Source organism: Phoca vitulina, unplaced genomic scaffold (assembly GCF_004348235.1).
Source record: "Phoca vitulina isolate PV1807 unplaced genomic scaffold, GSC_HSeal_1.0 scaffold91, whole genome shotgun sequence".
Lineage (NCBI taxonomy): Eukaryota > Metazoa > Chordata > Mammalia > Carnivora > Phocidae > Phoca > Phoca vitulina.
This window is the reverse complement of record NW_022589794.1, coordinates 1670435-1683106: the sequence shown is the minus strand read 5'-3', so window position 1 is coordinate 1683106 and position 12672 is coordinate 1670435. Positions and strand designations below refer to the sequence as shown.

The 12672-nt window shown below is 52.0% G+C and overlaps 1 protein-coding gene across 1 annotated transcript in view; it reads right to left on the bottom strand.

Annotated features, from left to right (window-relative positions):
• The window catches only part of RAN (RAN, member RAS oncogene family), a 3247-nt gene extending 2733 nt beyond the window's left edge, over positions 1-514 (bottom strand). Inside the window, exon 1 of the mRNA XM_032396391.1 lies at positions 408-514. The gene's annotated coding sequence lies outside the window, so the exon portion shown is untranslated. The remainder of the gene's footprint in view (positions 1-407) is intronic.
• Positions 515-12672: the final 12158 nt, after the last annotated feature.

Below are 12672 nucleotides of genomic sequence, written 5' to 3'. Positions count from 1 at the left end.
ATCGGGCGGCGCTGGCCCGTCCGCGGGGCCTGGCGCCGCGCCCGCGAGGGAAGGAGGGAGGCCGGGAGGCCGGGCGGAGGCCGGGCGCAGACCGGGGCGCGGGGCGGAGGCCGGGGCCGCACAGCGCCCGATCGCGCGCCCCACTCTCCACACCGGGCCCGCCGTCCGCCCCGGGGCCGCCCCCCGCCGCCAGCCCCGGGCCCACCGACTCGCGTCCCGGCGCCGGCCTGCGGCCTCCACCGCGGGGGAAGGGGAGAGCCCGCCGCCGCCGCCGGGGCCCGCGCAACCGCCGCCGCCCCGACCCCGCCGCCGCCCGCCCCGGATCCCAGTCCCCCGGTGCCCCCGGTGCCCCCGGCCTCCGAGCCCCCGCGGCCCCCGCGACCCCCGGCCCGGCCCCGCCGCACTACCTTCCAGAAGCGTCTCCGGCCCGTCTGACTGAGGGCTGGAAAGATGGCGGAAGCGCAATTCAAATGCCCGGAGACGCAGCCGACGCCGGCGCGCGCCGAGGAAGGGCGGGGCAACGGCACCGCGCCGCTCCCACGTGGCCCGGCGCGCGCGCGCATGCACGCCGCGGGCTCGGGCGGCCACACCCGTCGGCCTGGCGCGGAGGGAAAGACTCGCGGGGCGGCGGGCGCGGGCGGGCGCAGGACGCAGAGCGGGCGCGCGCACGCACGCCGGCCCGCGGGGCCACGTGCACCGGCCCGGAGGGCGGGTTCCCGCGCGCGCATGCGCTGACGGCGACGCGGCGCGCCCTAGTGCGGCCGCGCCGCAGAACTGGGAGGAGAGGGCAGGCCCCTTGGGCGGGAAACTCGCGGGGAGCGGCCCACACAAAGCCTTTGGGCCTCCCAGGCCGGGAGCTCGCCGTGCGAACGCGGTACAGCGGTCCCCGGGCGGGCCCCCTGTTGGGTGCGGGCCACGCCTGCGCCCCAGGCCGCTTCCACATCCCCCCTGTCCACGCCACCCACGCCCCTGCCCTGCGCCCCTAGCTCCTTTTCTCTCTCGCCGCAACCCCAGGCCCTTCCTCCCGCATCCTCCTCCCTGAGCCCCCCCTCCCGCCCACTGCCCACCTCCCCGAGGCCCCGTCACCCTCTGGGCCCTTTCCCTGTCCCCCCACCCCCCGCCTGGCCCCTTCCGCTGTCACCGCACCCCCATTCCTTCCAAAGCCCATTCCTCAGAGGCCACCCTAGGCCCCCAGCCCCGGGCCCCTTCCGCCTTCGCCGCACCCCCGGTCCCTTCCTCCCACACCCCCGTTCCCGAGCTCACTCTAGGTCCCCCTTCCCTGCGCCCCCAGCCCCAGGCCCCTTTCATTCAGTGCCCCCTTCTCCCTCTGACCTCGACTGCCGGCCCCTTCCCTGTAGTTCTAGTCCCACCCCCTCACCCCCCCGTGTCCCTGGCCTCAACCAGAACCTACTTGGGGGTAAAGGACAGAAGGACAGATGCTTTTTCCCACCCTGAAAAGCCAGCCACCCTTTTCTGAAAGCATCTAATTGGTCAGCAGCCTTTGTGACCGTATCCTGCAAACAGGATGATGAAATCTTGCTTTCAAACTTGGCAGCTCTCCTCATCCCAGTTACAAACTTGGATGCAATCGATGAGTGTTTAGGTTCCAGACTCTGGAGGGGGTAAAGCTGTCGAGTCCAGACAGATCCGTGCACTCAGAAGTCACATGCTCCTGGGGATATCCACCTCAGAGCGTCATATAAGTAGAAAATAAGATGAGCCACAAGCTTAATAAATGTTGATTATTTTTATCATCCATTTGCTTTAGCAAGGATGTGGGCCAAATGGAGTCCCCCAACCTCTTACCCTAAGCCTAAGGCCGGTTTTTGGCATTTGTGTGGACAGCCACAGATTTTCCTTTAACCCAGGCCTTCTTGGTCCCCTCCACAAGCAAGCGTCCACACTCACAGCAAGAGCAGATAGCTAATGGCCGCATCAGAATAGTCAGGTTGCTCGGAAAGGATTCCACCACGGGAGCTCTTCCCAGAGCAAAGAAGACCCATATGACCAAGAAGGAGTTAGCCACTTCGTCCTGAGTGCACTTTGCAAGCAAGCCTGTTGGGAACCCAAGTGACGCAAATTGGGCACAATGCTTCTGCGAACCTGCCTGCTGGGAGCTCAAGTCCCAGCGCCCCAGAGGACCCTCAGGAAAACACCAAGCAGCTCTCTCTGCTGCTGGTGGGAGTGTACGTTGCTTTGGCCTCCCAGGAGAGCAGGAACTGATAAAACATAAATGCTGAGAGCTGGTGACCCTGTACTTCCACTTCTAGAGAGATTCCCCGGAGTTAAGCTCCCACATATGCACAGGGAGACAGTATCGCAAGCGCTTACTACAACACGATAGCAACAAAAAATGGAACTTCCAGAAATACCCATTGACAGGGAAATGTATACAAATAGTTACCTGGATTCCGGTATGGCATCTAAAAGGAAGCAAGTTCATCTCTATCAACAGGGTTAGATCTCAAAGGATAATGTTGAAAAAAGAAGGAAGTTCAAGAAAGGTATGATAATAGCTTTATACAGTCCACAGTATGTATAATTTTATATAGGGATGGTATAGGATAATACCATTTTCGGACATTTTTATAAACACAAAGCCATATTAGTTCTTGAATGTATGTAGACAAATTTTTTTTTAATTGACTACAATGATATAGACTGAATCCGGATGCTGTTGTTTCGAGAGACAGTAGGAAGGGGTGTGATGGGGAGGGGCAGAACAGTCAAAGGAAGGCTATCTGCAAGGTTCCCTTTCTTCTGTTAAAAGAAGGTAATTGAAGCAAATAGGGCAACATATTAACCACTGTATAACTCTAGGCGGTGAGAACACCAATGTTTCTACCTTTTGGTATTTTTGAAAATATTTCTTCCCACAAGAAAAGCCAAAGGGAAATATGTCAAACCAAGGGTATTCGTTGTTCTCACACTTAGCATTCTAAGCTGAGCTCCTGGTGGTTTGGTTTGTTCATTAGTTGCAGATGTCATTCACTGGCCCTGTCCCAGAACTTCTGAAGATGATCATCTCAAAGAGCACAGAGAAAAAATGGGAAAACGTACTCTGGCTGGCATAGATAACGCGTTTCCCCGGTAAGACTGCCCGAGCTCTTCCAGTCGCCAGCGGCTTTGCGGTGTAGAGGGGTACTTCCTTGTCTCTGCCACCCAGCATGGATTGCAAACCCATGCTTACCCTGTAGTTTCAAACATTGCAGCCACATGCGTGGAGAGGCAAAAGAATTACAAAAATGTTGCAGCAACGGTACAAGCGATTTCAGCTATTGCCTCTAATTTCCCCAAACATCAGCATTTCCTCATTTCCTTGGTCCTCCTCTCCTTCTCTGAGTATGTATCTCACCGTATATATGATTTTTAATATATATATGGCATTTTGTCCTCTGGGATGTTTGAGAGTAAGCAGCAAGCGGGATGCCCCTAGGTGCGTATTTCTTGAAACCAAGGACATTCTGTTACGTAACCACTGCTCAGTTACCCAAATCAGGAGATGATCCTGGCAGCAATCCCATGGTCTCATCTACAGACCAGAATGCCACGGGTCTCACTGCCGCCCTATAGCTGCTGCAGGATCCGTTCAGGATTACATGTTACCTTCAGCTGTTCAGTCTGTGAAGTCTCCTTTAAACCAGAGCAGTAACTTAAACTTTCATGACCTTCACACTTCTGCAGCAGATTTTGTAGGCCAGGTCTTCTGTGGATTTGTCTGATATTTCCTCTGGATGGGATTCAGGTTACACAGTTTGGGTTGGGATACCTTAGAAATGGTGATGTCCTTCTCGGTGCATCTTTTCAGGAGCACAAAGTGACCTTCGTAGAATATTTCAGACCCTCCTTGGGCCTGCTAACGTTGCAGGAGTTTGCCGGCTCACTTACATACATGAAATCGGTGGCCGGCCAGGCCCTACGTGAGCTAAGTTGTGCCTCCTTTTCCACCCCATCTCCAGCTTCTTTCCCTGTAACTCTGCTGTAGCCACGCGAGCCTTTCTGAATCTTACCTCTGCCAAATTTGTCCCTGCCTGAGGGCCTTTGCACTGACTGGTCCCTCTGCCTAAAATGCTCTTCCTCCACATTCTTGCCTGACTGCCTCCTTCTCACCCCTCAGGTCACAGCTCAAATGTCATCTCCTCAGGAAAGCCCACCCTGACTGCACTCTCTAAAATGGTGTCACCACACCAGCCCATTTTCCATCTCAGCCCCCATTTGATTTTCTCCAAAGCACTTACCACTAACTGAAAATAGCTTGCTTAATAATTTACATGCTTACCTTTTTATCTTTCTTTCTCTCACTAGAATAAAGAAAGCACGTTGCTTGGCATGATACTCAGGGTGTCTAGCACAGTGCTTGGCTCATATTGGGTGCTCAGTAAATATATGTTGAATCATTGAGTGAATTACTCTTCACCCCATCTGAATACAGAAAGAATAATCAGTAACAGCATCATTATATGCTAATAAAATAATGGTGGCTTACATACACAAGCTTATAAGAATTTTAATATGCTATTTCATGTCAAAGACTAATCATTAAACAAATAACAAACATTTAGCAAATACAGGGCCAACCTTTCCCATTTGTGCAGTTTGCAAACCAATAAGGAAGGAATTCTTAAAGATTCCATTATCTACTTCATTCATCAATCCAGCTGGATATCAGTAATTTGTCAAATGAAATATTTCCTTTACTGGACACTCAGTTTTCTACATAGGGAGCACACTGATGCCCAGATTACACGCTACTTCTTAGCATTAGCACAGAAATTACTTTCCCTGACTGTGAAATCAAGAGCCTAGTCATGTATTCATGGCAGATATCCATCCAGTCTCTTCCATCCAACGACCAGACAGCGCAGACGGTACACTTCGGTGGCCCATGAACTCAGTCCAACCATCAGTGGTATTTGTCCTATCCTGGGGTGGATCACAACATGATTTGTATCTAAACTAGTTGCCTGTATTTTAAAATGTGCTGGTTTTTAAAGTGAGTTCACAAATTCCTTGAAACTTCTCACTTGAAAAGGGTTGAGTCTACTTCTGGAGTGTGGGTGGGGCTTAGTGACTTAGTGACTGTGGACAGGTTCCAGTGACGAGGAGATGAGCTGGCCTGTGAGGGAGCCGTCTGGAGAGTCATCTTCCAGCCCCAGTCCCGCCTTGCCGCTGTGGCCCCCCATATGCATCTTACCTGCAGTTTCTGGGGACGGAGTGAAGCCGCTCCCGAATCCTGACTCACGGAAACCATGTGAGATTTATTGTTTATTGTTATTTCAAACACTAACTTTTGACGTAATCTGCACTGTGATGAGTGACGGGTCTACAACACAAAAAACAAGGATAGTTCACATAAAAATCCAGACATCTGGTTTCTGTTGAGCATCAAGATAGGCAGTCACTGGGCCTATTCTTTTTTTTTTTAAAGATTTTTTTTTTTTTTTTTTTTTAATTTGCGAGAGAGAGAGAGTGAGAGAGAGCGCAAGAGGGGGTAGGGTTAGAGGGAGAAGCAGACTCCCCGCTGAGCAGGGAGCCTGATGTGGGACTCGATCCCGGGACTCCAGGATCATGACCTGAGCCGAAGGCAGTCGCTTAACCAACTGAGCCACCCAGGTGCCCTGGGCCTATTCTTAAGACGAGAGGCCGTGAGCCTCTTTCCTACGTGGCCGCGAGCATCTGGATTAGCCACGTGCCTCCCAGGGATGGGCGAACCCTGCGTTTGGCCTCAGTCTCTGCCAATCCCTATTATGTCTCAGACCTGAAGCCTGTTGCTGGCCCTTGTCACCTGGTGCTCAGCCTGCTCTACACTCACCTGCCTGAGCCCTGCGGGACCTGAGCTCACAACCTCTGATTTCGTGAGTCTAAGACACAGAGCTGAAAAAATACACCGATTCATTCATTCATTCATTCAGCGAATACTTAGTGAGCACCTATGGACCAGCCATTCCCTAAGGACTGGGGTAGTGAATGAAACAGACCCCAGAGGTCTTGGCCTCCTAGAGCTTTCATCCTAGAAAGAAGAAACAGGAAGTAGACTTGGTAAGGAAGTAACGTATATAGGTTATTGATGATTGCGAAGTGAAAAATAAAGCAGGTAAAGAAACTATGGAAGGGTGCCTGGGTAGCTCAGTTGGTTAAGCGACTGCCTTCAGCTCAGATCATGATCCTGGAGTCCCAGGATCGAGTCCTGCATTGGGCTCTCTGCTCACAGGGAGTCTGCTTCTCCCTTTCCCACTTCCCCCTCTCATGTGCTCTCTCTCTCTCTCTCATTCTCTTTCAAATAAATAAATAAAATCTTAAAAAAATATATGGAATGTCAGAGGAAGGGGAGAGTGACCAGCAGGACTTCCCTAAGATAGTGACATTTGAGCAAAGGCCTGTAGAAGGTGAGGGAAGAAGCCACACAGATATTGGAGGACAGATAATTCTAGGGCCAGGGAATGGCCAGTGCAAAGGTCCTGAGGTAGAAGGCTGCCTGGAGCTGTCAGGGACAGCACGGAGGCACGTGGCTGGAGCAGAGGCTCAGAGGTGACGCGGGGCCCCCGTGCTGACCATGTTTCTGTGTGAACTCGGGGTCTCAGAATGAGCGCAAGGAGCTCTTGTCTTAAGAACAACGGTTGCTTCTTTATAGCTAGAGGAACCTTCAAAACAGACCTTTGGCAGTCCACAGTAGGAGAGAATGCTCTTTGTGAAAGAATATCACTTTAGGGGAGTCTGGTCTAAGAGAGAGGATAAAAAAGGCCTTAAGAAAGCATAGGTATATAACAGAAGAAAACAGTTCTTAGCGGCTGACAGAGGTCTGGGGCCCTTCAGACCACTATAGATACCTACGTATCTGCGTCTCTATCTAGATATCACCCATCTAAAGTCCAGATGTTTATATTTACCTTCAGATGGAGAGATCTAGATCTAGTATCTATAGACCATGTGGCATAGGAGCAGCATCTCTGTCTATATAGATTCAGTACCTATATATGTAAGGATATATAGGTATTTACATATGGATGTCTAGATATGCAACTTTTAAAGTATATATATGAAAAATTCCAGTATATATATTTTCCCAGTATATCTTTAAATGTATATATATTTAAATTTTCAGTATATATGTTTTTCAGGGTTTCAAAAATTGTGGCACATGTTAAATGCTGACTTTGAACAAACTGGCTCTTCTAAGACATGGAAATCACCGATGCAACATAACGGTGCTATTTATAAGATAATTACAGGGCGTACTGGGTTCTGGGGGCTGCCGTAACAAAATACCACAAACTGGGTGCCTTGAAAGCACAGAAACGGATTCTCTCACACTTCTGGAAGCCTGAAATCCAGGTGCTGACGGGGCCACGCTCTCTCTGAAGGCTCTAGGGGAGAGTTTGTTCTAGGCTTTTCTCCTCGCTTCTGATATTGCTGGCGATCCCTGGCCATCCTTGGCTTGTCGATGCACCAGCCTGCGGTCTGCTGGGCTATCACATAGCTTCCTACGGTCTTCCCTCTGCGTGTCTGCATCCTAACCTCTTCTTTTTTTTAATTTTTTCTTAGATTATTTATTTACTTATTTGACAGAGAGAGAGCATGAGCAGGGGGAGCAGCAGAAGGAGAAGCCGACTCCTCTGCTGAGCAGGGAGCCCGATGAGGGTCTTGAGCCCAGGACTCCGGGATCCTGACCCCAGCCAAAGGCAGTCGCCTAACCCACTGAGCCACCCAGGTGTCCCGTGTCCTAATCTCTTCTGATGAGGGCACCATTTGTTTTGGATCAGGGCTCCTGCTAACGACCACATCCCTTCACTTGTTTATGTCTGTAAAGACCGGTCTCCAAATAAGGTCCCAGGTATGGGGGTGAGGACTTGGGCGTATTTTTCTGGGGGACACAATTCAACCCTAATGCAGGGCTTATAAACATTTTGTAAAATCACAGTACGCTTTGGTAGACTGCTCAGAACTGGGCACAAGCCTCGGGGTGTGCGATATTTTCTCTGCTGGAGCCTGACAGCATGGCTCAGGGCTGCCTGGGTGTATCACGTCACTCACAAGGAGGCTGGGGGAGCTGCGGGACTGTGTGTCTTCCCGCATTGCTGGCTGACTCACGTAATAAGTAACCTTCCACCACTGATAGATACTGAGGTGTGTTTGAGCTTTTTTCCCACTAAAACCACGCAGCAGCTAATATCCTTCAACATATATATGTGTGTGCATCCTGGGGCTCTTACATTACTTTAGATTCCTCAAGAGGAATTGGTAGGTCAAAGGGACGTGTATCTCTATTTCTGTTTCCCCTAGACATTGGGAAAACAGTGTCACACTGTAGTTTTTGTTTGGTTTGGTTGTTTTTTTTTTTTAAAGATTTTATTTCTCAGTCATCTCTCCCGGCAATGTGGAGCTCGAACTCCAAGATCAAGAGTTGTTCGCTCCTCTAACCCAGCCTGCCAGGCGCCCCTGTCACACTGCAGTTTGAATCAGCGTTTCCTGATGGTCAGGGATATGTGTATCTTTTCCTCCCCATGGGCTGACATTTCAGCCCGCAGGTCAAAAGGGACTGGTCTGATGATAGTAGCCCTTCAAGTATTTCTTTCCCTTGGGTGACATCAGTACCAAACAAAAGTCATGCGTCATGATCTATGAGGTATTTCATCCTGTGTCCTTCCCATTTGCACAAAGGAATACATCAAATAGTTCTCTGGAAAACAAGCCAAGTGTAAGTGTCGTGGGCAGAATCCCCCCAGGGATGTCCATGCTCCAGCCCCAGCACCTGTGACTCAGAGTCCCCAAAAGGGACTTCGCAGAGGTGATCCGCACCACAGACCCCGAGAGGGGACACTGTCCGGGGAAGCCCAGTCTAATCACAGGAGTCCCACGAAGGGGAGAACTGGCGGTGGGCAGGCAAAATGTGGGCCGGCGGGAGAGGGGTGAGCGCCCCATGGAAGGAGGAAGAGCCACCAGCGGGAGCAAATGGTGCCCCCAGGAGCCCGGAAAGGGGACAAAACGGACCCTCTCCCAGAGCCTCCAGGAAAGGCCGAATCAAGCCCAGCAAGACATCTGGCCCCACAAACATAAGGTAATAAATGTGTTTTGTTTTGAGCCACTAAGCTAGAGGTCATTTGTTACAGCCTCAGGACGAGCACAATATAAACATCATAAAGCTCTTTCCAGAGAATATATTCAGCCCCATCTTTAAGACGGTAACCTATTCTTTTTAAAAAGATTTTATTTACTTATTATTTGAGAGAGAGAGAGAGATTGAGAGAACGAGTGGGGGGAGGGGCAGAGGGAGAAGCAGACTCCCCGCTGAGCAGGGAGCCTGATGAGAGACTGGAGACTCGATCCCAGGACCCTGGGATCATGACCTGAGCCGAAGGCAGATGCTTCACCGACCGAGCCACCCAGGCGTCCGAGGATAGTCTATTCTAAGTTTAGCATAATGACCAATGAAACAAGGCAATTGCATTTCCAAATACCTGAAAAGCTCATCCTTGTTTCCATTTACGCTGTGTATGCAGAATCTGGAGGAGACAGTGAATTCTTTGAGGTATAACCAGAACAAACACTCTATGGTCAACTGACAATCCTTCTTCAGGAATCTGACTTGGAACGGATTTTTAAAATTTCCCCTCGTATTTCATTAAGTCCAATAAAGATACATAAATTTAGAATCACAGAATTTTAAAATAGACAGGAACCTTGCTGGGTTCAAATCCAGACTCTTCGGGCTGAAGTTGGGTATCCTGTACTTTGCCATACTGGCCCACCACAGTAATGAAGTTTACAATGTGTATGTGTACTAAGCAAATTCTGTGGCATCATTTTTTTATTCACTTAACAAATATTTATTTAACACCTCTTATGTGCTGGGCCCCATTCTCAGTGTTGGTGATAATTAGGGAGTAGTGGACAAAAATCCCTGACTTCAGTGGAGCGGACATTCCAGAGAAAATAGATAAATAATAAACAGCCAACAAAATACATACATACATGATGTAGCTCATCAGCTCATCAGAGGGCTGTAGGTGTTATGGGGGGGGAAGAGGGAGTCAGGGGGTTTGGAGTATGAGGCAGGGGGTACAATTTTTAACAGGGTCATTGCAAAGGCATCATTGGATCAAAGTCTTGAAGGAAGTGAGGGACCAAGCTCCACAGATCTCTGGGGAGAGAGCATCAGACAGGAACAGCCAGTACAAAGGCCCTGAGGTGGAATGGGGCTGGCTGGGAGTAAGTGGAGGGAAGGGCACTGGAAAATGAGACCCTGGAGGTATTGGGGATGGTCAGATGGTGCAGGGCCTCCCAGGCCACTGTGAGGACTCTGGCTTCTACTCCAAGTGAGTCAATAATTTATATATAACAATTATAAGCTGTCCCATGAATTTGCACAGCCTGTTACCCATGTATTGTATGTAAGACTGTTGGCTTAAACTTCAGTGTACTGAAGAATCAAACATGCTGCAAGCAACTGTTTCTAATGGAGGAGTGAGTCACGGAAAATAAAAGCAGCGGTCTAGAGGAAATTTCTAGGCTACACAGAAGAAAGTTGGAGACAATGTGCTAGGCTGTATTATATTGCCCTTACTGTGAGTCTGTGGCCTCTAGGGTTCCTACCTTGATTTCAGGAGGCACTGAGTTCTGTTCTAGCTCTAGAAAGGCACCTCTCACTCCCTGGGGACTAAGTGGATGATGGATTCATTCACATCCGGTCGACCAGAGACATATGGGTGGGGAGGAAGGATACCAAGATCAGCAGTCAGCAAAGTTGTCCTACTCATTCTTTCATTCATACTTGTAACATTCCTTGAAAAGGGCCACATGATACAGCATAGATGCCCTATCCAACAGGGGCCAAATTCCTGATTTTAGTAAACGACTGTATTAGCTTTCTACTGTTGCCAGGACAAATTATAAAAAATTTAGCAGCTTTAAACAATAGGTATTTATTGGCTCGCAGTTCTGGGGGTCAGAGGTCTGGGTTGGGTTCTCTGCTTTGGGGTTCAGAAGGCTGAAATCAAAGTGTCAGTGGTCGGCTGTCACTGGGAGGCACCAGGAAGAATCTGCTCCCAAGCTCAAGCAGGGTGTTGGCAGAGCACAGGTCCTTGTGGCTCAAGACTGAAGTCCCCATCTGCTTGCTGGCTGTCAGGCGGCAGTTGGCATCCACCGCTTAGCTCCTAGAAGTCTGTCTTCAGTCCTTGTACATGGGCCCTACATTTCAGAGCCAGTGACGGGGCATTGACTCCTTCCCACGGTTGGGGTCTCTCTGTCGTCCCCTCTGCCACATCTCCTCCTCCTGCTGGAGAAAAGCCCTCTGCTTGTGAGGGGTCAGGTGGTTAAACTAGGCCCACCCCCATAATCCGGGAAAGTCCATAACCTGTCACCATGAGGTGCAATGGCCACACTGCACAGGTATGTGTGTGACAGAGACAACAATGACAAAGTGTGTGTTAGTATCCACACTTCATTCTCTCCCTGGCTGGGGAAGAAAGCTCCGGTGACAATTCAACATCATCCAGTTGTGTTCGGGAATAATAGAGGCCGGGGAGGAGGAGACGCCATCCAGGGCCGGCACGCACTGCAGAGAGCGCTTAGCCAGCCCCCTCCCGTGCCTGAGAGAGCAGAGCTGGCCCACCTGCAGCACCCAGCAGGAGGGGGACCCGGAGGTGTGCAGAGACCACGGGGTTCTAGGACCTGCAGGGCGTGAGACGTGGAGCATGGGAAACTACACAAAGAGGATTTTAAAAGTGATGCTGTGGTCATCCTTTGATGTTCTTTGGGATGCCTTGATCAGGACTGACCGTGCGCCTGCCTGTGTCCGGGGCACCGCGCACGCTGCACACTCGGATGCCATACTCAGGCTCCAGGGGCACTCGTGCTGACATCAGCAGGTTTCCATGGAGGAAGTGCGTTCCAGAAGAGCCTCCGTCAGGGCCATTCGGTGCCCTGGGTCTGTGCGCATCACCGCCCCACGCAGCCCGAAGTGGGGTTCCTCCAGCGCCACATGCATCCCCGGAGCTCGTCCTGGAGGAGAGCCCCTCCGCGGTGCGTGTGTCCAAAGCTGCACCCAGCCCTTTCCACAGCCTGGCGGAAATGCTCACTAAATGTTCACGATCTTTAAAAACAAATGAGTGTGGGGCGCCTGGGTGGCTCAGTTGGTTAAAAACAAATGAGTGTGAAAGAACAAAAACAAAGCCAATCAAGAAGGGACAAAAGGCACATCTGGTTGACCCGTTGAAGAGGCGGCCGCTGTACGACTCCGCCGGCCCTCAGGCCCCTGCCCCGCCCGGCCCTCAGGGCCCCGCAGGCCCCCTGCCCGGCCGACCCCCGCAGGCTCCCGCCCGGCCCGCAGGCCCCCCTGCCCCGCCCGGCCCCCGCGGCCCCAGCGCTTCCTCACTCAGGCCCGGACCTCCCCTCAGGCCCCGCCCTCTCCCCGCCGAGCCCCGTCTGTTCCCCACCCCGCAGGCCCCGCCTTTCCTCCAGGCCCCGCCCCTCGCGGCCCGGCCCCGCCCCTCCGGCCGCGGCCCGACCGCGAAAGCGCCCGCAGGCTGCGTGGGCCGGGGGGCGGCGCGGCCGGGCATGCGCAGAGCGTGCAGGCGCGGTTGCCGTGGCAGCGCCGGCGGGTGGGGAGGGCGGTGGGAGGGCGCGGCGCGGAGCCGGCGACTGGCGGGCTGAGGCGGCGCGGCCCCTGAGGGTCCG